The sequence below is a fragment of the Acomys russatus genome, chromosome 19 (assembly GCF_903995435.1).
Source record: "Acomys russatus chromosome 19, mAcoRus1.1, whole genome shotgun sequence".
Taxonomy (NCBI): Eukaryota; Metazoa; Chordata; class Mammalia; order Rodentia; family Muridae; genus Acomys; species Acomys russatus.
Window position 1 is genome coordinate 10740792 of NC_067155.1, and position 23871 is coordinate 10764662.

The window sequence follows — 23871 nt, forward strand, 5'->3', positions numbered from 1 at the left end:
ACATCCTAAGCGCAGGGATTATAAAAGTCCACCATCATACATGGTTTATGGGATGCTGGCTATTCAACTCAAGCCTTGGCATGCAGGGCAAACGCTTTGCCAACTGAGCTACATTCCCAGCCCCTTCTTTTTGCTTCTTATTTGATGAGACGTACTCACTAAATTATCCATACTGGCCTTGACCCTGTGACCCTGCCTCAGCTCCCCAAGTAGCTGGGATTATATGTAGGCCTACAAAATGACAGATTTTAAGTGTGGATGCTAGAGAACAGTATCTACTTAAAAGAATCATGACATACATATTTGAGACAGACAAACAGTATACTGAGGCCCCAGAGAACGAATGCATGAGAAAGAAAATGTATTCTTGAACAAAAATCAACAAACCATGCGGACACACTACTGGACTGGGCTCTAGCCTAGCGGTTCTCAACCTTGTGGGTTACAACTCCTTTGGGTGTTGAATGCCCCTTTCATAGGAGTTGCCAAAGATCACTGGAAACATCAGACATTTACGACTCTTAACAGTAGCAAAATTATAGTTATAAAGTAGCAACAAAACAACCTTAAGGTTGGGGGTCACCACAACACGAGGAACTACATTAAAGGATCATTGCATTGGGAAGGCTGAGAACCACTGCTCTAACCCCCAGTACATGGCCACTCTAGATTGTGGACTCTCAAACAAATCTGTAAGGCTCTGAGATGCCCTCAGGTGTCTCTGTAACACCACTGGCCTCCACACTCCCAAAGCCTGGACTCATGCTGAAATTCTCCTTGAAGACCCTTGTTTCTTGTGGTTTCTTCAGATGTTTATTCACTCTGCGGTACCTTCTTACTAAGCTCCAAGCAATTCAGTCACACTGATAGCAAATCGGAATTTGTAGAATTTGCTTTTTTTTTTTTTTTTAACGACCTCTGACATTTCACTTTTCTTATTTCTTTTTTTCTTTTTTTGTTTTGTTTTTCAAGACAAGGTTTCTCTGTATAGCCCTGGCTGTCCTGGACTCACTTCGTCATTTCATTTTTCTTATTAACTGTATCCTTTCTTTTTTTTTTTTTTTCCTTTTTTTTTATTATTAATTTATTCAAATTACATCTCAGTTGTTAGCCCATCCCTTGTATCCTCCCATTCCTCCCCCCTCCCGCTTCCCATTAACTGTATCCTTTCTAATTGAGTATTTTCTCATTCTCAGATAATGTAGGCATTAAAGCTAATAATTACCCCCACAGAATACATCCAAAGGGTCCTTGCCCATATGAGTCCTCTAATATAGAATGCAACGAGGACTCCTACTGAAGTCTCCCACATTGTCATGCGCACAGAGATCTCTGTCAGGGGTTTCCTTAACACTCAGTGGCTTCCTAATAGTGATTTCATTCTTAAGGTTATCCCTAGCACAACTGTGATGCCAAGTAAGAGTGCTACACATGGAATTACTTCTATATCACACACATTCTTGTGGTTTCAGAATTCTTAGATGCTATTATTTGGTATAAAAGAATTTTGAAATACAAAATTGTAATGGGGGAGGGTAGTTATTGTAAGTTCTCTCAAGGTAAGACCAACTTAGGTTAGAAGTCGTTCCTGCTACAATCACATTTCTGAGATTTCTTCCCTTAGAGTGAGTTCTCAAATATTGGAAATTTCACAGAAAGATTCCCATCCATGTCTTTACATATTAATATTGTGTTAAGGAGGTCCAAGCTGAGCTGAAATTAGGCTTTCTCACACTAAGCACATTTATTTAACATTGCTCTTTGATTTCACTCCCACACACTCCTCCCCTGCTCCGACACATTCCCACACATACACACCCCACAAAGATCCAAGAGAGCAAATTCATGAAAGATGAGACAAAATATGTCCCTGAACAAAAATCACCAAACCATGCAAATACAGTATGGGACTAGGCTCTACCCAAAACATATGACTACTCTATATTCTGGACACTCAAGCAAATCTGTAAGACTCTGAGCCCTCAGAGGTCTGAATATGTGATGTTTTTCATTTCCCACATCATATATATATTCTATAATTTCCTAAGTAACTATTTCTTTCATTCTCCATATTTGTCTGAGCATGTGGACATCCTGTTGGTATTTTCAGCAGTTATCTGCCTCTCTTCCTCAGGCAAAGAAATGATTTTTTGGGGGAAGGTCAAGACAGGGTTTCTCTGTGTAGCCCTGATGGGGGGGCGGTTCTTGAACTCATTCTGTAGACCAGACTGGCCTCAAACTCAGAGACCCACCTGCCTCTGCCTCCTGAGTGCTGGGATTAAAGGTGTGCGCCACCACTGCCCAGCCTTTGAGAAATCACTCTTAAAGGGCTCACTTCCTGTTTCATTTCATGTGCACTGGGGTTTTGCCTGCAGAGTTATAGACAGTTATGAGCTGCCATGTGGGTGCTGGGAATAGAACCTGGGTCTTCTGGAAGAGTAGCCAGTGTTCTTAACTGCCGAGTGATCTCTCCAGCTTCCTGCTTCTTTTTTAAGTTGGCAATATCAACTTTGGGGCTAGAGAGATGGCTCACAGTTTCCCTAGAGGACCTGGGTTCCATTCCCAGCACATAATATGATATTTCAAAACCATCCCCTTTTTCCTTTGTTTGTTTTTGTTTTTTGAGACAAGGTTTCTCTGTGCAGCCCTGACAGTCCTGGACTCACTTGTACACCAGGCTGGCCTCAAACTCACAATGATCCACCTGCCTCTGCCTCCCAAATGCTGGGATTAAATGCGTGCACCACGACACCCAACTCAAAACCATATCTAACTCCAGTCCCTCCTCAGCCTCTGTGAGAACTGCATGCACACAGCGCATAGATAAACATGTAAGCAAATAGATAAACACAAAGGAAAAAAAAGTTTTTTTTTTTTTTTTTTTTTTTTTTTTCAGGCTCTTCTATGTCTCGTTATGCTATGTTGGTAGTCTGGAATTCACAGAGATCAGCCTCCCTCTGCCTCTCAAGTGCTTTGATTAAATGTTTGTGCCACCATGCCCGGCTAATATTCTCAGTTATGAATTCTTTTTCTAATGATTAAGTCATGTTAACTTTCACGTGTACCACTTAAGGGACATATATGTGGCTGTGCTTTTTTAAATGGCCACAAATTGACAACTGAATATATGAGCACAACCTAATTTATTTTCCCATATTGCCTTCACAGGATCTTATTCAATTCAAAGCTTTCTTGAGGATGAATCACATTTACCTTAGAATTTATCTAAGATGGACATGGTGGCATATGCCTTTAATCCCAGAACTCAAGGAGGCAGAGGCGGCGGATCACTGGGAATTCAAGGCCAGCAAATAAAAATAAGAGATTTTACAGTGTCACATATTACTATTAAATGAGATACTACATCTCCACAAGTCTCCTAACAGCAGTGTTGTATGTAAAAGTAACTTTTATTCTCCTGGCTCATTTGTTGTCTGGGAGGCTTACTGCCCCTTTCTGCTAAACTAGAATTAGTCCTGCAAGCTTCTAGCCTCTGTACAATCTAACCTAGAACTAGAATGTTTCAGCCTCTGAGACTTGCTGCTTAATAAGCTCACCCTTACTTGTTCTTTCTGAACTCTGGGCTGGCTGGTTCAACTCAACTGATCTGGCTTCTCTCTTGACCCAGAATTGCTCTGTTTGGCCTCAAACTAACTCAGCAATCTGCTCGAATCTTCTGGCTTCTTCTCATTTCTTTTGGCTCGTTCCTTCTTTATCTGAGTTCTCTCTCTCTGCAACCCATCTCTCTATTACTGTCCTGGTAAATTTTTAAAACGCCTCCTCTCTCTGAAAAACTGCATTTTAAGTAGCTTCCCTTTCTACCCTATTCTGTCAAATCTCTGATTCATCACCTTTTCTGCCGCTCAATTAGACATGATTTTCCTTCTACAAACTAACATTACCTTTGTTTGGGATTAAAGGCATGTATCGCCACGCCTGGATCTAAGCTTTCCTTTACCTGGTACTTGCTCTATACCAGGCTGGCCTTGAACTCAGATCTGTTCGCCTCTGTCTCCCGGATTAAAGGTGTGTTTGTATTCCAGCTGAATCACACAGAACTATAAGATCTCTGGATGTGATCTCTTGTCAGAACAGCCTCCTTCTGATGAACATAACTGAGATTAAATTCAAAACTGGAATTCTGTTTCACAACTCAGCTTTCATACCTCCCCAGTTTCCCACCAGAGAGCTAGGATGGCAGCACAGAATGGGGTTGGTGAAAATGAGAAAATGGATACATTCTTTTTTTCTTTTGGTTTTTCGAGACAGGGTTTCTCTGTGTAGCCTTGGCTGTTCTGAACTCACTTTGTAGACCAGGCTGGCCTTGAACTCACAGCAATCCACTTGCCTCTGCCTCCCAAGTGCTGGGATTAAAGACACCACGTAAAAAATAATTTATTTTCCTTTTATGTGCACTGGTGTTTTTCCTGTATGTGTCTATGTTAGGGTGTCAGATCCCCTGGAACTGGAGTTACAGATAGTTGCTAGCTGCCATGTGGGTGTTGAAAGTTGAACCTGGGTCCTCTGAAAGAACAGCCAGTGCTCGTAACTCCTGAGCTACTCTCCTCGCCAACACCTTTAAATAAGTTACTTCCAAAAATTCAGGCTAAGTTTTCCTTGCAATGCCTGGCTAGGGTTGTAGTGTAGTGGCAGAGTGCTTGATTGGCATATATAAAGCTCTGGGATCAGGGTCACAAAAAGAACGCTGGTAGTAAAAGTACAGATTATAAACAGCCACAGGAAATCTCTGCAAGGCCTTCTTCACCCAGAGCAATTCTCAGCAGCGGTTTTGTCCAGTTTAGCTAATTACTTACCTAGATCCATTGAGTTTACCTTTGTGCTAACCATACTCCTTAATTCTCCCTAACCCTGCGACGACTCTCTCACTGCAGGCATTATCACCTCACCCCTGGAAAATGCTAAAGCCTCCTTTCTTTCTCTGTGCCCTGCTGCAGCTCTTCACAAACCAACCAGAGTGAGCTGTGAAATGCCATGTCACACCATTCCTTGGCAACAAAAGTCAAACTCCCTTCACAGCTGATGTGGCCAGGTATCTGCTGCCTACTTAACCTGCATGTTCTTGTATTCTGGTTATCTACTCCTAGCCCCAAAATAGGGTCCACAGAAAGGACGTGTTAAGTTACTGACACCAGCCCCTTTGGGTTGTGGCTAAAAGCCATCACCAAAAATGGCACCAGGTGGGGATCTGATAGCTGAACAGGGATGGAAACAGTGATTCTGATGCTACTTTCACTAGAGCCAAAGAGAAGCACCCCTGCACTGTGAGTTTGAGGCCAGCCTGGTCTACAGAGTGAGTCCAGGACATGCAAAGCTACATTGAAACCCTGTCCTGAAAAGCCACAAAACAAACCAACCAAGCAAACAAACCAAACATAAGCATCCGGTAGCACACGTGTGTTTCATAGCCAAGGCATAGGAAAAAAATATTGAAGATAGCAAAAACAGTGAAAACCAGAATGTCATTTATGAGTATTAACACAAAAATATACCTTTACAGCAAGGCATTTTTTATATCTGCTATATCACCACTTTAACTGTTCAAGAAAACCACGATAACCACCTTGGAAGATTCTGCAGTGGAAAAGGAAGTATTACTGATTTGCATCCATTAGAAAGCATTAGAAAAAAAAAAGCACTAGATGAATATTAATTCTGATGAATGTTGATGTGAAACAGCAGAAACTAGCATCATGCCCACCAAAACCTAGAAATTTTCCTAGTTAAGTCAGGCCAGGTACTCTTTACTTTCCTAATCACCAGGTTTCAGATGTGATGATGCAACTATGTAATTGTCTAAGGCAAAGAAAAAGTTAGCATAGGGCTGAAGAAGAGATGGCTCAGAGATTGTGGCGGTCTGAAGGAGACTGACGTCCATAGGCTCATCTGTTTGAACACTTGGTCCCCAGCTGGTGGAATGGCTTGGGAAGGATCAGAAGTTGTGGCCCTGTTGGGAGAGGTTTGTCACTGGGAAGTTTCCAAAGCCTAAGCCAGTCCCAGTTAGCTCTCTCTCCCTCTGCCTCCTCCTTGTGGATGAGATGTATGGTGTCAGCTACTCCTCCAGTGCCAGGCCTGCCTGCCTGATGCCATGCTACCCACCATGATGGACATGGACTCACCCTCGGAAGCTGTAAGCAAGCCCCCAGGTGCATGGAGTTACAGGATCTGGAGTTTGCCATGCTTGGTTTTTTGGTCCAGTATCTCCTCTTTTTCCCTTCTGGAATGGCAATATATATTCTGTGCCATTGTGTGTGTGTGTGTGTGTGTGTGTGTGTGTGTTTGGAGTATGTAACTTGTTTTTTGCATTTAAAGGGGGTTACAGTTAAAGAGATCTGCCTGCTTCTAACTCCTGAGTGCTGGGATTAAAGGCATGTAACACCACTGTATGGCTAAGCTTTTCCTTTTAATTCAAGAGGAAAAGAAATGTATTGAAGCTCATTAATATACAATAAAATGTGGAGCATTGTGGCAGGTACCCAGAGGGGGAGGGGCGGAGATCAAAGCACACGAGCACAGAAGTTTCTATACTATTACAATAGTAATTTAGTCTACAGAAAGACGGTGTTTCCAAGAAAGAGAAGACAAGTGAGTCAGAATTTTTATGGGCTCAAAGAACTTATGTCCACCATATATAAAATGAAAACCAGATAAATAGAACAACCACAACAACAACAACAAAGGTTAAAAATGCTTGCATTCACAAACATATTCAGACAATACATCTATGTCCTTAAGAACAAAAACAACAAAAAGCTTAAAACAGAAATAAAAAACAGGAGCCAGTGTGGTGGCACACATTTGTAATCCCATAACTGCTAAGGTGGAGGGATGATCAGGACTTCATAGCCTTAGTTAATTAGTAGGTTGCAGGCCAGCCTGGACTACACAAGACCCTAGCTCAAAACCAAACCAAACCAAAACTCCAGGAAAAAAACAATGCGACGAAACAGCAACAACAAAACTCCCAACACAAACACCATTGCCACCATACACAAACCCCCAAATTACCACAAACCCATCCCCAAATAAAGACTGAGGCTGGGGCTGTCAGTTCAGTGGCAGCATGTCTGCTCTGCTTAGCACATGAAAGGCCCTAGGCGTAATTGCCGCCAGCACCATGGGGAAAAAAAAAAATGACTGCAGATCGGAAAATAACTTACCTTTATTACAAAATACTACGTGGGCTCTCGTACTGCTTAGAAGACATTAGGCTCAGGATAACCAGGAGGCCCATCCGTTTTGGGAATTCCCACACGCCTGGCCCTTACCTGGAAAGGTATCCTGAGGAATTTCTTTCTCCGCTGGCCAGAAGTCTTCTACTTCTTCTAACTGAGATATCACATTTGGCTTGGAAAAGTGATGTTCTGCTCAAGAGGAAAAGAGACAGGGCTTGGGGATTCTGCTGAGAGAAAAACGCTGTGCTGATGCAACATTATCCCTTCCGCTGTGAAATGATGGCTTTAGGCCTTGGGCTAACTACATGTCCACTCCTTTTGTTGGATTTCTTGGGTTTCCTTGACAGCAGAGGTATATATATAAAATAAAAAGGGAGGTTGTTCAATTGGGGGAACATTCTGGAACAGCTTTTGCTTCCCTGTTAGATCTGACAGCCCCAGAAAGAACTGGTCAGGACTATCTACTTTTCTAGTTTCTGCCTAAATGTAGACATAGAGCTTGGAGCCACAGCCACGCAATAACTAGAGAGGACTGAAAACTCCCTAAGAACCACAAAGAAATCACAGTCTTCGATGAGATCCCTGAGCTGCTGGACACTGACATCTCAGATGCTGGGAGTGCCGTTAAAGATGATAGGCCACTGTCACTGCGGCTACAAACATCCCTTATCGGCTCTGCCCAGTGTTCAGGGGGCTCTGATGAAGACGGGATGAAACTTCTTAAGTCGTATTGAAAAGCTGCCTTTTTCCTCTCTGCCAAGCTCTGCACTTCCACTCCAGTCCCTCTGGCTTAAGTCCAAGCACAAACAGTTCAGAGGCACCACACATTTGGAGTCACCACGTCGGGGGAGGGGGGAGAGAGCTGGGAGGAGGAGGAGGAAGAAGGAGGTCAAGAGACAAGCCCAGCACTGAATTTCCAACCCTCTTCCGCCTCTGGAGTGCTGGAGTTACAAGCACACTCCACCCACCCAAGGTCCAAACAGATCTTGTGTCAAAGCGGAGGCTGCCTTACCCACTGAGACCATGTTACTGTAGTTCTCCATCATGATTTCCTTATACAGGCACTTTTGCTGGACATCCAGCTGTGCCCACTCGTCCTTGGTAAATGTCAGTGCCACGTCGTCAAACTTCACAGGTTCCTTAAAACAAACAAACAAACAAACAAACAAACAAAAAAACCCCACAAGATGTTGTTCAGTCACAGGTCTTCCTCTTCCATAGTGACAGAAAAATGGAAAGGCTGACCAACATGACCCAGTAATGTTCTATCTCTAGCTCTTTTATCTGAATCCTTGAGCAAATCAATCTGACACTAAAAAGGAGGACAAGTGAGACCTTTAGTCTATTAAAAAAACAAAACAAAACAAAACAACCCTATTCATTTCTCACTAACCAGGGGACAGGACTGTTGGTTCCCATCTACACCTCTTTTCTTGTTATTGAATTGTCACCTCTTTAAAGTAGCTGCTGAAAAGTAAACAAGAGCCTTCTATCTTTTTACACTTGTCAGGTTTCCCTTCTGAACCCCCAGGTTTAAAAAAATAAAAATTAAAAATTAAAAAGGGCTGGTGAGATGGCTCAGTGAGTAAAGGAGTCTGCTACCAAGCCTGAGTTTGATTTCCAGAGCGCACAAGGTTGAAGGAGAGCAGCGATTCAAGAAGTTGTCCTCTGTCCTTTACACAAAGGCAGTGGCACACAAGTGCACATACACACACAAAATACATGAAACACACACACACACACATCCCAGTTCAGAAATCAGTTTGTTTCTTTCTTCTTCTATTCTAGCCAGCCTCCTGGCCAGTCCTTCACCTCTTCCCGAACTCTAGAGTATTTGAGAACAGAAATCTCACCAGCAGCCACCCTCCCCCGCCACCTCCCCATCCCTCCACCCCCAACCCTCGTGAGGGCAGAAACAAAAGCTCAAAGAACTCTCTACTCACATGGGGCCACGTTGTCGGAAGTGTGGAAGCCATATTTTCCTCAGTGTTCTCTCGCGGAGGTAGGCAGAGTGCTGAGGAAACTGAAGTAGGAAGGAGGGAAGGGGGTTATCCTAAGGAATGTGGACACAGTGGCTCTCCATCCTCTGCCCATATGCGGTCCCTCAGCGGGACAGGACCAGTCCACGCCACATTGGAAAATGCTCAGTTGAGTCCTCTCCCCGACTCCCACACGCCTACAAGACAGGTTCCCCTCTAACCGAGAGGGGATGACTGATGTCCTCTAAGCCAGGATGCGGTTGGTTTTCTTAAGCTGTGCCCCACATCCAGAGCGCGATGTCTCCCCCTCAGGATCCGGATCCACGGCTACACAGCTTCTCCCGAGTCCGTAGAGGTGGAGCCGTCAACAAAGCCGACCCTGGGCTCCAGAGGTTTTAAAATAATAAAAACAGAAGACGGGTTCTGTCTCTGATGGGCTTTCACGCAGCACCAAGAGTGCCCGCGAAAGACACAATGGCGCTCGCCCGTCGGTCTGCCCAGAACTGCGTCAGCTCACTGATTCGGACTACAACTCCCAGACGCCCCCGGGGATGTCGAGCTGCTGTAGTCAGGCGGCGTACGTCCTCTCTGCCGGCGAAGCAGATGTGTGTTGTTGGCTGCTAACGATGTTGGAAGAAGCCTTTGAAGCCGAGGAGCCCCAGCACCTCTGTGAACAGACGCCGAGGCTAGGAGAGAGTCGAACCCACTAACCGTAGTGAACGCGCGTGGACGAACCGAAAGTTAGGGACGAACTAGGGTGGGCAGGAAGTGCTGGTGTTAGGGCAGCTAACAGGTCCTTGCTGTGTTGGGGAGTAGGTCGGGCTGGAAGTAGGGGACAGACCGAACATGCTGTTTTACCCAGTGTATAGGGGAGGGACCCCCGTGTGTTTATGGTGGGGTGCTGTAGGCCGGGAGGTAGGAGAAGACAAGACTCATTTAACCGAGTTTCCTGAAGGGGAGGAGAAAAGGATGCACTTTTGCTGAGGGTTCACCCCTATAAAGGAGAGAAGAAAGGACTAAACAGAAACAGAAAGTCAACAGGCATTGGGATTTAAAAATCAGCTTAAGTTTCTGCGTGGTGAAGACAGGCATTTGCGCCCAGATCTGAAGAGTCGGCCGGGCTACATGGTGGGAAATTTGGAGATTTGGTAGACTTGATGTGTATGGTGGGCTACACTAAATGTCCACTCCAGTTTTCCCTAGCAGAGGAAGGGAGATAGTGAGGATTCTGGATTTCATTTTATTTATTTATTTTTTTTAACACAGAAACATTATGAGAAGGTGCTTTCAGTTTTAACCTCAGGTGTAGGGATTTGGGGTGGCTTCAGACTGTCCGAAGCAGCTGACTGTCATGCTTTGAGAAGAAACGCGTGGTTTTGCCAGCTGCAGTTGTGTGACAGTTTGGAGTTTTGTGAACTTTTCAGAGGATTCATAAATGTTAGAGCCCTGATAGGTGCGGGTGGTTGTTGGTCGTAGGTTGTTTAGGGAGGTTGGCTGAGGTATGGTGGTAGTAGGTGCCTGAGGTTTGGTAGTAGCAGCAGCAGCAGCAGGTTGTTTTGGTAGTAGTGGTGGTGGTAGTGGTAGCGACAGTGATAGTGGCAGCGGCGGCGGCAGCAGCGGCAGCGGCAGCAGCAGCAGCACCCATAGCAGCAGCAGCAGTCAAAGAAGAAACAAAAGGAAGGAAATTAGATTTAAGGATTTTCCTAATTCCCCCCTTCCCTCTATCCTTGTTCCTCCTCTATCTGGTGGTACCAGGTGGAAACTAGCGGGGGATAAAGGGTGGGAAAAAGAAGAACCCACAAAGTAGCAAAGACCAGCTACAATGGGATGTAGAGGATCAGATGTGTGTGTGTGTGTGTGTGTGTGTGAAGGGGAGCAGGAAGCTCTCCATCCATCCCAGGAAGGCTAAATGTAAAATGTCTACACAGGCCCTGGTAATGTCAGTGACCTGTGATTAGGTTTGTTCCTAGTGGCAGGCTGGATCTTATCCAGGAGGGGACCCTGAAGTGCACCGCTGACCACCATCTGGTATGTTTTTTAACTTCCTTGACAGCTCAGAATGACAAAGGATTCTGCTGTGTTACTTATGCCATGTAGTGTTCTATTCCTATGGTCTCCTTGTATTCTATTCTGACTGATGGAGTCTTGTCCTACCTGGGGTCCAGACACTGTGACATTCCCATCATGCCTAGAGCCTCCTGACCTATCCTCCTCCACCAAGGCTTTGTGCACTTCCTTGAGGTTTCTAAGTAGGGTCTCAGCAACACTGTGGCTATCTGTGGCTATGTTTCTTTCTTTCTTTTAAATTTATTTACTTTTATTGTATGTGCATTGGTGTTTTGCCTGCATGTATGTCTGTGTGGGGATATCAGATCTTGGAGTTACAGACAGTTGTGAGCTGCCATGTGGGTGCTGGGAAGAGCAGCCAGTGCTCTTAACCGCGGAGCCGTCTCTCCAGCCCATGTTTCTTATTCTTATGGCCAAAGTAGACTATATATTGGTCTTAGTTGTTACTGCAATTAATTTTTACATATTAGTATTAACTCAGATTATTATGCTACTTTTTATTCTGACATATTACCCAGACTGTCCTTGAGTTAGGTTAACCTTGAATTTCGAGTCCTATTTCCACCTCCCTAGTGCAGGGGTTACAGATGTGGGCCACAATGCCCATCTTTATGTGCTCCTAGTATTGGAACCCGGTGCTTTGTGCATATTAGGCAGATACTCTGGTGACTGCAGCTAAATCTCTGGCCCTCATTAGAATTTCTTAGCTGTTAGATGGACCGTCCTCAATTGAGTAAGTAATTTGGTCCTTTTTTTAATGTTTCAGATTAAATAACCCTGGCTGTTTGGCAGACAATTATTGTTTGACAGAGCTGTGTAAAATAGCCGTTGATTGGCAGTTTCACTTCAGATGTCAGTGTGCATTCAAGTGGCACACCCCATGGCCCAATAGAGAGCTTTCTTATTTCACAGAGGGAAGTTCTCTTTTCAGTTAAAAGTGGTTCTTATTATCAGAAATTAAAGCTGGGCAATGGTAGTGCATACCTTTAGTCCCAGCACTTGGGAGACAGAGGTGGGTGGATCTTTGTGAGTTCAGGGCCAGCCTGTTTCAGGATACCCAGGGCTGCACAGAGAAACCCTGACTTGAAAAACCAAGGGGGCGGGGGGAAGAAGTTAGTTAAGTTTTTCTTTTTGTTGGATTTAGTGTGTATGTGTGTATGTATGCGGCAGTGTGCATATGGAGGTCAAAGGGCAGCTTTCATGAACCGGTTCTGTCTTTCTCCCGTATGAGTTCCAGGGACTTAGGTGGTCAGGCTTAGTAGGTGCTGGCTATCACAGAGCCATCTCAGTAGCCTGAAAATTGATTTTTTTAAAAAAAATTTACAGTTATTTATTGTGCATATGTGTTTTTGTGTACCACAACATATGTATGGAGGTCAGGAAATAACTTGAGGGGTCTGGTTCTGTCCTTTGACCTGTGGGTTCTGGGGACTCTGCCCACATTTGTAGCGTGGGAAGGGCTGCATGGTCTCTCAGGGTTAAGATGTGCTCCTTGTGGTGGCGTTGGATCATATCCAAGAGGGGCAACCTAATTTGTGCCTTTCATGGATTAAATGTTGCTTTCTATTTTCTGGAGTTTCTTCTTCTTCTTCTTCTTCTTCTTCTTCTTCTTCTTCTTCTTCTTCTTCTTCTTCTCTTCTCCTTCTTCTTCTTCTCCTCCTCCTCCTCCTTCTTCTTCTTCTTCTTCTCTTATGTATTACACACTTGTGAATGGTTACTCATATCCAAAACAAAAGGAAAGAGTAGAAATTTTGATTTTAAAAATTGTTCAAAAGTTAGTTGTTCTTGTTTTATAAATAAATGAAACAGATGTGTGTCCTGTAACTGCTGGGGGAAAAGGTGAAAGAATGTATTAACAAATAGCATACTAAAAACCAGTATAATTTTATTTATTTATGTATTTATGTATTTATTTATTTATTGGAGGCCTGGAACTTACTATGTTTTTCAGGCTGGCTTCGAACTCACAATGATCTGCTTGCCACTGCATAAGCCATAATAAGCCATAATAAGAACCAAAGATCCATAAATTAACACTCACATATGTATGCACAAAAACTGAAATAACTTAAACAATATTGGAGTAAGGGTCCTTTAACAGTAGCATCATAAAAAAAAAAAATGTGAGGCTAATCTGTTATGACATGCAGAGAATCCCTTGTCCTATTTGAGGATAACTTTTTTTGTTGTTGCTGTTTTTTTGAGACAGGGTTTCTCTGTGTAACAGCCCTGGCTGTCCTGGACTCGCTTTGTAAACCAGGCTGGTCTCGAACTCACAGGGCTTTGTAAACCAGCCTGTCCTCGAACTCACAGAGATCCACTTGTAGGTGTGCTCCACCTTGCCTGGCTGAGGATATCTTTTGAGATGCATGAGTAAACTTACATAGATGAAACTGCTTGTGTTCCAGAGTTAGAAGCCCAGTGTGTAAGTGTCGTTTCTTCCCTTCCTCATTAGATTCAATAAAATTTCAAATATTAATACAAATGGGCTTTGAAGAGGCTTGGCATCTTGGGCTTTGTTTTGTCCTTTCCCCCTAAAAATGTTGGGGGAGGAGGGAAGGAATCTACTCTTCTACACAGGAATGATTTAGGTTGGATTCAAACTGCAGGAAAAAAGTCCCAATGAGGACTCTATTGATAACTGTTTTAGTCAGAGTTCTCTAGAGAAACAGAACTGATTGAATGAGTGGATCTATCTATCTATCATCTATCTATCATTTATCTATCAATTATCTATCTATCATTTATCTATCAATTATCTATCTATCTATCTATCTATCTATCTATCTATCTATCTATCATCTGTTCATCCATCCATCTATGAAAGGCATTTTATTGAAATGGCTTGCAGGCTGTGGTCCAGCTAGTCCAATAATGGTTGTCTACCAACAGAAAATCTAAGAATTCAGTACTTGTTTAGTCTAGAAGGCTGGATCTTGTTGGGGCATGGTCTAATGTATTTTGGTGCTAATTACTGTTTGCTGTTTCTGTGACCCACCTTTTGATTAATAAAAAGCCATCCCACCTGAGCAGGGCAGAGGAGATGGAGGTGGGGCTAAGGTTCCCTGGCTTAGAGAGAAAGGGCGGAGGAGGGGAGAGGAGAGAGAGAGAGAGAGAGAGAGAGAGAGAGAGAGAGAGAGAGAGAGAGAGAGAGAAGGGAATCCTGGGAAGAAGAAGAAGAAGAAGAAGAAGAAGAAGAAGAAGAAGAAGAAGAAGAAGAAGAAGAAGAAAACAAACAAAAACAAAAAACAAAAAACAAAAAAAAAGTGGGTCTTCCCACCACATGGTGGTGGCACACACCTTTAATCCCAGTACTCGAGAGGCAGAGGCAGGCTGATCTCTGAGTTTGAGGCCAGCCTGGTCTGCAGAGTGAGTTCCAGGCCAGCCAGGGAGCCAGGGTTACACAGAGAAACCCTATCAAAACAAAACAAAACAAAAGTGGGTTTTCCCTGGCTGGAGAGATGGCTTAGACAGAAGTTAAGAGCACTGGTTGTTCATCTAACGGTTCTGAGTTCAATTTACAGCGACCACATGGTGCCTCACAACCATCTATAATGAGACCTGGTGCCCTCTTCTGTTGTGCAGGCATAAATGTTGGTGAAACACTGTATACATAATAAATGAATATATCTTTAAATTAAAAAAAAAAAAGTGGGTTTACCCGATGGGCGTTGGTGGTGCATGCCTTTAATCCCTGCACTTGGGAGGTAGAGGCAGAGGCAGGTGGATCCATATGAGTTTGAGGCCACAGACTGGGAGAGAGAGAGAGAGAGAGAGAGAGAGAGAGAGAGAGAGAGAGAGAGAGAGAGAGAGAGAGAGAGAGAGAGAGAAAAGAAGAAGAAAAAGAAAAGAGAAGGGAAGGGGGGAGGGGAGAGGAGAGAAGAGAGAGTAGAGACTGTGTGTGTTCAGGATAGCCAGGGCTGTTACCCAGAGAAACCCTGTCTTGGAAAAAACAAAAAACAAAAAACAAAAAAAAAAAAAAACCAAAACAACAACAACAACAACAAAAAAATGAGTCTTCCTACTTCAAATGATTTAATAAGAATCTCTCACTCTTACAGGTGTATCCAGCCACTTGGGTTTTAGTTAATTCCACATCTGGTCAAGTTGACAACCAAGAATAGTCATTACAATTGACATTAGCTACCTCTCCCATACAAATAGTTCAGGGTAATGTCACTCTCTCAAGATACTTAACACAGTTCCATCTATAAATTCCCTTTTGCCATGTGAGGTAATATGCGTACATGCTTCTCTGTGGGTTAAGATGGTCTTCAGTAGAAGAAAGGAGTATCATGCTGCCTGCCATAGTTAAGATGTCTTCTGTGCACATGCTTAGATCTCAGTGGCCACAGATGACACATTTACTTCTTTTTTGTTTGTTTTTTTGAGACAAGGTTTCTCTGTGTAGCCTTGGCTATCCTAGACTTGCTTTGTAGACCAGGCTGGCCTCGAACTCACAGCGATCCCCCTGCCTCTGCCTCCCAAGTGCTGGGATTAAAGGCGCGTGCCACCACACCCCGGCCGACACATTTACTTCTTAGCTGTGAGAAGTTGGGGAAGGGAATGGCCAGCTGTTTGACATCTAATGGAGCCATCAGGTTCTGCTGCGCTAAACAAGGGTGAAATGCCCACAGTCAGTACAGAGGTCAGCTTCAGTGAAACTCCTCTGTTCCAGGTGAATCTGCTCAAGTTGAGTTTTCAGACCAGAGAGCACTTGATGGCATAAGTTACTTACTGATAGCCGAGATCTGGAATTGAGTGAAGTCTCAATGTCCAGGGAACAGTCAGCAGGTGGGAATCTTGCCAGATAGCTTCCTGGGAGTGCTTGAAAGGAAAAATGGCTTTTCATGGTAGGGAAGGAGAAAGAAAGAGTATTTCCTTCAATTAGGAAAGAAGCCAGCATTTCAAAGGATTCTTTTTTTTTTTTTTAATTGTTTTTTTTTTGAGACAGGGTTTCTCTATGTCGCCTTGGTTGTCCTGGACTCACTTTGTAGACCAGGCTGGCCTAGAACTCACAGCGATCCGCCTGCCTCTGCCTCCCCAGTGCTGGGATTAAAGGCGTGCACCACCATGCCTTGCTTGTTTCAAAGGATTCTTAATGAGTGAGAGGAATAGCTTTGCGGTTCATGTGTGAGACCACCTCACTTAACCCTTCTCCAAGTACCCTGTTGGGAAGCTGTGGATGAGGATGTCTAGCAGTCCAGCAGCAGGAGTTAGTCCTTAGTGCGGCCATATGAGTTCATTCTGTCTCCATTGTCTCTGTGACTAATCCACAGACCTATAAGTTACTCTGACCTGAATCACTCACTGAAGGGCATCTTGATGGCAACTGGGTTAAACGAATAAACACAAACTGGGAAGTCTATAGTTTTGATGAAAGATTTTGAAAGTATATTAGGTTGGAACCTATTAACTGTTCTCATGAAAGATCAGAGACTTTGCATATGTATTGATTTGTTTGTGGTGGGGAGGTTACCCTGGATTACCCATGTAGCCATATGCCTTTATAAGAGGCAAGCAGAGAGATTTGAATACACACACAAACACAAAAGAAGGTGGTGTTACCTTAGAGGCAAAGGTTGTAGTTATAGACCCAGAAACCAAGGAATGAGAGCAACCACCAGGGGTTGGTAGAGGCATGAAATTAATTCTCTCCTGAAGCCTCCTTGTAGAGCTTAACCCTGACAACTCCTTAATTTCATTCAGCGATACTGATTTATACTTACAGTTTCCAGAATACAAGAATAAATTTTTATTAAGGTGTATCTCTTGTTTTAAAATACCAGGTTTGTACTAGTGGAGTTAAAGTTGCCATAGGGATGCAAAAGAAGTACAGTCTGGGGAGGCAGAGGCAGGCTGATGGCTGTGAGTTCAAGGCCAGCCTGGTCTACACAGCCAAGGCTACACAGAGAAACCCTGTCTCAAAAAACAAAACAAACAAACAAAAAAAGACGTACAGTCTGTCTTTACTGGCAGCTATAATGTACTTGGGAGCTAATTCAAGGGCAGCTAATATATGGGGATAGAAAGAAGTTATTAGTGCTTAAGAGCACTTGCTGCTCTTCCAGCGGACCCCGGTTCGGTTCCTAGCACCTACACTGTGGCTCATATTCGCGTGTGACTTCGTTTCCAAGGGGGATCAGACAACCTCATTTGGTCTTCTTGGGGAGTCAGGCATGAAAGTGGGCAAAACGCCCATACACATTAACCAAAAAGATAACCAATATGAAGACAGCCTGAGGGAAAGTTGGATCGGGTGTTTGGAGTGATTGCTGAACTGCTAGATCATACTTACATTATAGCTGTATTGGTGATCTATCTCTCCAAGCATATAAATGAAATTATCTCTGATGGTGTCAGTCTGAGGTGGGCTAGCTATTAATAGTTACAGAATCTCACTCCTACAACAACAGGGGCAGATTGATTTTTGTGTTTGCTTTTTGCTTGGGCTTGTTTCTACTTGAAGCATGAACCTCTGCGTCTCATCATTTGGCATTGAGTTTTAAATATTCTATTATTTTAGAATTATGTGCATGTGTGTGTATGAATGTAAACATGTCTCTGCGTGCAGGTGCCTGCCAGAGGCAGCATATGGACTAGGGCTGGAGATACAGGTGGTTGTAAAACTTCCTGATATGGGTGCTGGGAAGTGAACTTGGGTCTTTTGCAAGAGTAGTGTGCACTGGTAACCACCAAGCCATCTCTCCTGGTCCTAAATTATTTATTTTATGTGTTTATGTTTGTGTGTATATATGTACATGTGTGTGCAGTTCCCCTTGTGGTCGGGTCCCGGCCCCCTGGAAAAATCGAGTCAGGGTTCACCTGAAAGAGGGAATAGGGATTGAAAGTAGGATACAGAGATGCGAGAAATAACGAATCAAGTCAGGAAATTTCTGATCAAGATTACCTTTAATGCAGACGAGTAAGACTTTATATAATGAGGTCAATAGGATCTAATCTGATCCCTCTCTACCTAGCTCCCAAGGCAAGAAGAACACAATAGCCTGAGTAGCTCTCTGTAAGAACTTCTTCTTCTTCTTCTTCTTCTTCTTCTTCTTCTTCTTCTTCTTCTTCTTCTTCTTCTTCTTCTTCTTCTTCTTCTTCTTCTTTTTCGAGACAGGGTTTCTCTGTGTAGCCTAGGCCATCCTGGACTCACTTTGTAGACCAGGTTGGCCTTGAACTCACAGCGATCCGCCTGCCTCTGCCTCCCGAGTGCTGGGATTAAAGGCGTGCGCCACCACGCCTGGCTAGAACTTATTATTGAGTAGCTCTCTGAAAGGAATGCCTTAACCCTCCACGTGTTTCTCAGTAGGGACTTCCCTGCTTCTTTCAAAGATAAATAGTCCAAGGATGGCCTGGAACACAAAGACCTCCTCCAGCAAAGATCAGCAGCTGGAAGGTTACAGCATGTAACCTAAGCACGGGATTTCTGACTTGACAGCATTTAGCACAGATTCCCACACCCTTGGAGGCCAGAAGCAGTTAGATCCCCTGGAACAGGAATTGGTGAACAGCCCAGTGTGGCTGGTGGGCTCTTCACCCCATCTCCCTGATAGAGCAGTAAATGCTCTTAATTGTTCAGCCATCTCTTCAGCCCTGGCATCTAGCTTTAAAATGGCTTGGCATGGCAGTGTGCTCTTGGAATGCTAGCATGTGTATCCTGAGGTAGAAAGGTGGCAAATTCAAAGTCAGCCGGAGCTTCATATAGAGTTTTAGGCTAGCGTGTGATACATGGAAAACCCTCCGCTCAAACAACAGAAACAACAAAACTCAACAAAACAAAACAAAGCCACCAGAGTGAAGCAATAGGCAGTGGTGGTCTCTGCCATGGCAGATATATGAGACATGCATGGAAAGGCAGTACAGCAGCAATAAGCAGTTTTGAGGCAAAATCCTTGGGGCTTTGCCTAAACCAGGGACACACCCATTCAGGAGCTGTGCAAAAACGAGTGCGTTGCCTCCAGGAAGCTTACTTGCTTCTGCCACTCTAGCATGCAATTGCTCCCAGCAGATATATATATCGTGGATATATGATATATATATATAGTGACAGGTTTAAAGTCCGCATCTTTACAGATCAATGACACTTTTTTGAGACAGTGTTTCATGTAGCCTAGGTTGACTTCAAATTACTGTGTTGCTTAGATGACCACAAATTCCTGAACCTCCTGATCTCCCTTGTGCCAAGATTAGAAGCCTGTACCACAATACTTACCTTCAGTGGACTTTGTAAAAATCTATTTGACTTAGATGTATGTGTGTGCGCCATATGCATGTGCATGCCCATGGAAGCCAGAAGAAGTTGTTGGGTCCCCTGGGACTGGAGTTACAGGGAGCTGTGTACCACCAAGCATGGGTGTCGGAAATGTCCCCAGGTCATCTCTAAGGGCAACAAGCACTATTGTCTGCTGAGTCATTCTTCCCAGCCCCCTCAATGGACTTAATATATAGAAATACATGTGTGTCCACCACATAGGTTACATTATATAGCTTCTAAAACGCTGTTCCACTCTCTGGAGAGTATAAAGGAAACCTCTACCCATTAAGTAGTGTTTCCTTTTCTTGCATTAGCTTTGTCATGCAGCAGTGTTTTCTGGGCTATGCCAGTGACTGTGTCAGCAGTTCACTCTTTATCTGCTGAGTAGCCCGTTGTGTAGATGAACCCTGTCTTGTCCTTTATTACTGAAGGGCTGCTGGAGTGCCTGAGTTCTCCCCACCCCCTTAGGACCAAAAGGTCCACAGATAGCACCCTTTTACATGTCTTTTGAGACATGGCTCACATATCTTTATGAGTTACTATTGTTATGTCCTCTTGAAAGAGGACAGTTTTTAACTCTTGCCTGTTGGGAGGCAGAGGCAGGCGGATCACTGTGAGTTTGAGGCCAGGCTGGTCTACAAAGTGAGTCCAGGACAGCCAAGGCTACACAGAGAAACCCTGTCTTGAAAAAAAAAAGTTTATTCTCATGTATGAATGTTATCTTTGTTGAGCATAATATTCTAAAACTGGTGTTCTTTTGTTACTGTAATTCTTTCTTGTCCTCTAGTACTTAGGATTTCTGAACAGAAACCAGTGCTATGCCTATTCTCCGTTTTTCTGTAAGGGTGTTTGGTTGACGTTATTCTTGGTATCTGAAGACTGTAAGGCACTGGAATGTCTTTAATTTTGCCTGGATATTGGTTGTGCCCTTAGAACTAAGAAGTCGCACATCTAAGTAAATAGTGCAATGCTCCTGACAACACACTGATAAGTTATCATAATCTGTCTGATTTGTTTCCAATGAAAACATAGAATGTGCAGGGGAAATTAATGGTATAACCTTCAGCCCTCTTTGAATATTTAAAAATCATATATATATTGACAAGAATATTCCAAGGGATGTAGTATGGTTTCTGTATGGATTGTCAAAGTTGGTGGTTTTCTGATTGTCTATGTTGAAGAAAGATATGTTGTTGCTGTTAGCGTTTACATGTAAATTGATTATCTATTGCAACAATTTTTTATCAGACATTGCTTATTAGACGAGACTCCGAGTCCCATTAGTTGGTGTTTTTGAGGCGAAAAGGGGGGCGGGGGCATGTAGTAGAGAATTGTTTGTCTGTGACATTTAGGTAATGTATTTGTTGACATTTAGGTAATATATTTATCTATGGCCCATAAATCACTTTAGCTTTCCCCATCTTTATGATTTATCTCTAATGACAAATAAAATAGAATTTCAACTCTACTTCCATATTTATTGTGTATGGTGATATTTCTCTAGCATTATTTGAAATTTCTTGGTTTAAAATAAAAGCTGTGTCTTTTTTTGTTTTGTTTTGTTTTGTTTTTTGAGACAGGGTTTCTCTGTGTACTTGGTTGGTCTGGACTCACTTTGTAGACCAGGCTGGCCTTGAACTCACAGAGATCCACCTGTCTCTGCCTCCCCAGTGCTGGGATTACAGGTGTGTGCTACTGCACCTGGCTAAAAGCTGTGTCCTTAAAGGTATATCTTTAATCCGAGTACTCAGGAGGCAGAGGCAGGTGAGGCAGAAGGATGAGCAGTTGAAGGTCATCCCCTGCTAAATAGTGAGCTTGAGATACATGAGACCTTGTAGCAAAAGGAAAAAAAAAAAAGCTGTATTTGAAAGCTTACCTGTAGAGAGTTTCCCCAGTATGAATCCTCCTACATTGACTGCGCAGAGCAAGAAGCAAGAATACCTAGACGCTTTTGTACAGTGGTCACACAGTATAGTCCTCCCAGTATGAGTTCTCTGATTTTGTCTCCTAAAGGCTGAGTGCTGTGTAAAGCCTTTTCCCACAGCGACTAATGCTCCTGCAGGGTATATTTCATGATCTGACGAGAACAACAACCCATCAAAGATCCCACTTATGTCATTTTTCTCCTCTCTGGCTTTTGAAATGTCCTAAGAGGACATCTTTCCTGGGAAAGACCTTTTTACACTTAGCATGCTTAGAAAGTCTCTATCTTGAGAGATCCCTCACAGGTCCAAAGGGCTGTGCCTTATATTTATGTGACCGCTACCAGTATGACTTCTCTAATGTCAAAGTACATATCATGAAGAGTTTGTTTGTTTTATACTTGGTATGTCTATATTATCTGCCACTGGTCCATTTTGTTGAGGCAAAGATTGTAGGAGCTCTGGGTAGCCGTTGTCATATTTCTTACATTTAAATGGGCTCTGCCTCCAGGGATTATCCTGCATGTACTGAAGTTTATGTTATGTCAATAAAAATCTTGGTGTGGGTTGGAGAGATGGCTCAGAGGTTAAGAGCACTGGCTGCTCTTCCAGAGGTCCTGAGTTCCATTCCCATTTACCACATGGTGGCTCACAACCATCTGTAATGAAATCTGGTGCCCTCTTCTGGTGTACGTGCAGGCAGAACATCATATACAAATAAATAAATCTTTAAAAAGTTTTTTTTGATGCACATATTTAATTTACTTCTTTAAAAAAGGAAAAAAGAAAGAAAGAAACCATGTGGTGAAATGTTGGATTGTACCCCCTAGCAGCGTTTTCCCTTTGCCTCCAGGTCTGGTGAAGCTGGCTGGGCGAAGGCTTGTTCTGTGATCTGGTCACATAGAGGGCTGAAAACTGATGGGGGTGGGGTGGTGGGGGGCGTTCGAGGGATGGGGGGTTGGAGGGGGTGGTGGCATGGTGAATGTGGGTGCACAAAATTTCTTGGGCAGAGGGAACCCAGGTTCCTCCCTCCTCCGTGGGAGCGTGCCTCTGCTTCTGAGTCACTCTGAGCAGGGGAAGGGCGCCTGGGGCTTGAGGAAGTGCAGGGTAGCCAAGCATGCTTGGCCAGTATAAAACAAAGAACTAGATTTTAATTCATGTGCTAAGTCTCATACATCTAGTCTAGAGGCCTGAGTCTGAACTAAGCTGACAAAAGGAGAGTTAAAGAGAAGCCTAAGAAAGCAGAGGAAAGGGCTTGGGGCCGAGAGGACAGAGAAAAAGGGCAAAAGGCTCTTTCCACTGGGACCCCACGTTTTTAAAGCTCTGGGTTGTAAAAGGGACAGCCCCAGGATATCTCTGGGGCCTCTTGTTAATTCAGAGGCTGCTTTGACTATCCTGATGGAACCAGGATAGTCACACCTTTTCACCAAACAGGATTTTATGGTTACTTTCTGGAGACGGGAAGGAGTGCTTCCTTTTAACTGCTCACAGGTAAACTGGCTTCTCTGGAGAGGAGCCTACTCAGACCTCTGCCCTGAAAAGTCCGACAGTGGAACATACCTGTAATCCTAGCACTCAGGAGGGAGAGACAGGAAGGTTAGAAGTTTAACGTCATCCTCTATAATTCATTAAGAAAATTCAATATATTAGTCAGTAGTATTTTAGTACTCACCATTCCCATGCAGTATGTGCAAAAAACAATTATTTTGCATAAAATAAAATTCAATATGTCACATTCTTTTCCCTATTGTACCATTCTGAAAGTGAAATAATATATGGTCTCTGGGTTATTTAATTCTACCCCTCCTCTCCCTGCCACAGATAGTATTCTAATAGGTGAAGGGTCTGGGAAAAGTACATCTCTAATTAACTTTTTTTGTTGAAAATTTATTTTTAATTATGTCTATGTATCTGTGTATTGGTACTTGAATGTGAGCCCAGGTACCAGAAGAGGCCAGGAGAGAATACCAGTTGCAGATAGTTGTGAGCTGCAAGGTGTGCATGCTGGGAACAGAAGTCTGGTCTCCTAGTAGAGCAGGAAGTGTTCTTACCTTCTGAGCTACCTGGTAGCCCCTAACTTTTAAAGATATTGCCAGGTTACTTTCTGAGGTGACCAGTACCGACTCACTTTCCCCTTAGTAGCATGGAAAGACTATGTTGGCTCTCCCTTTTAATTTTGCCAGTCTAATGACTCAGAATGTATTTATTGTTGTTATTTTATTTATTTATTTAGGGTTTTTGTTTGTTTGTTTTGTTTTTTTGAGGCAGGGTTTCTCTGTGTAACCTTGGCTGTCCTGGGCTCATTTTGTAGACCAGGCTGGCCTCAAACTCACAGAGATCCGCCTGCCTCTGCCTCCCTGAGTGCCAGGATTAAATCATTTTTAATTAGAATTTTATTTATTATTGGTGTGTATGTATGTGCATGTGGAAGTCAGTACAATTTTATGGAT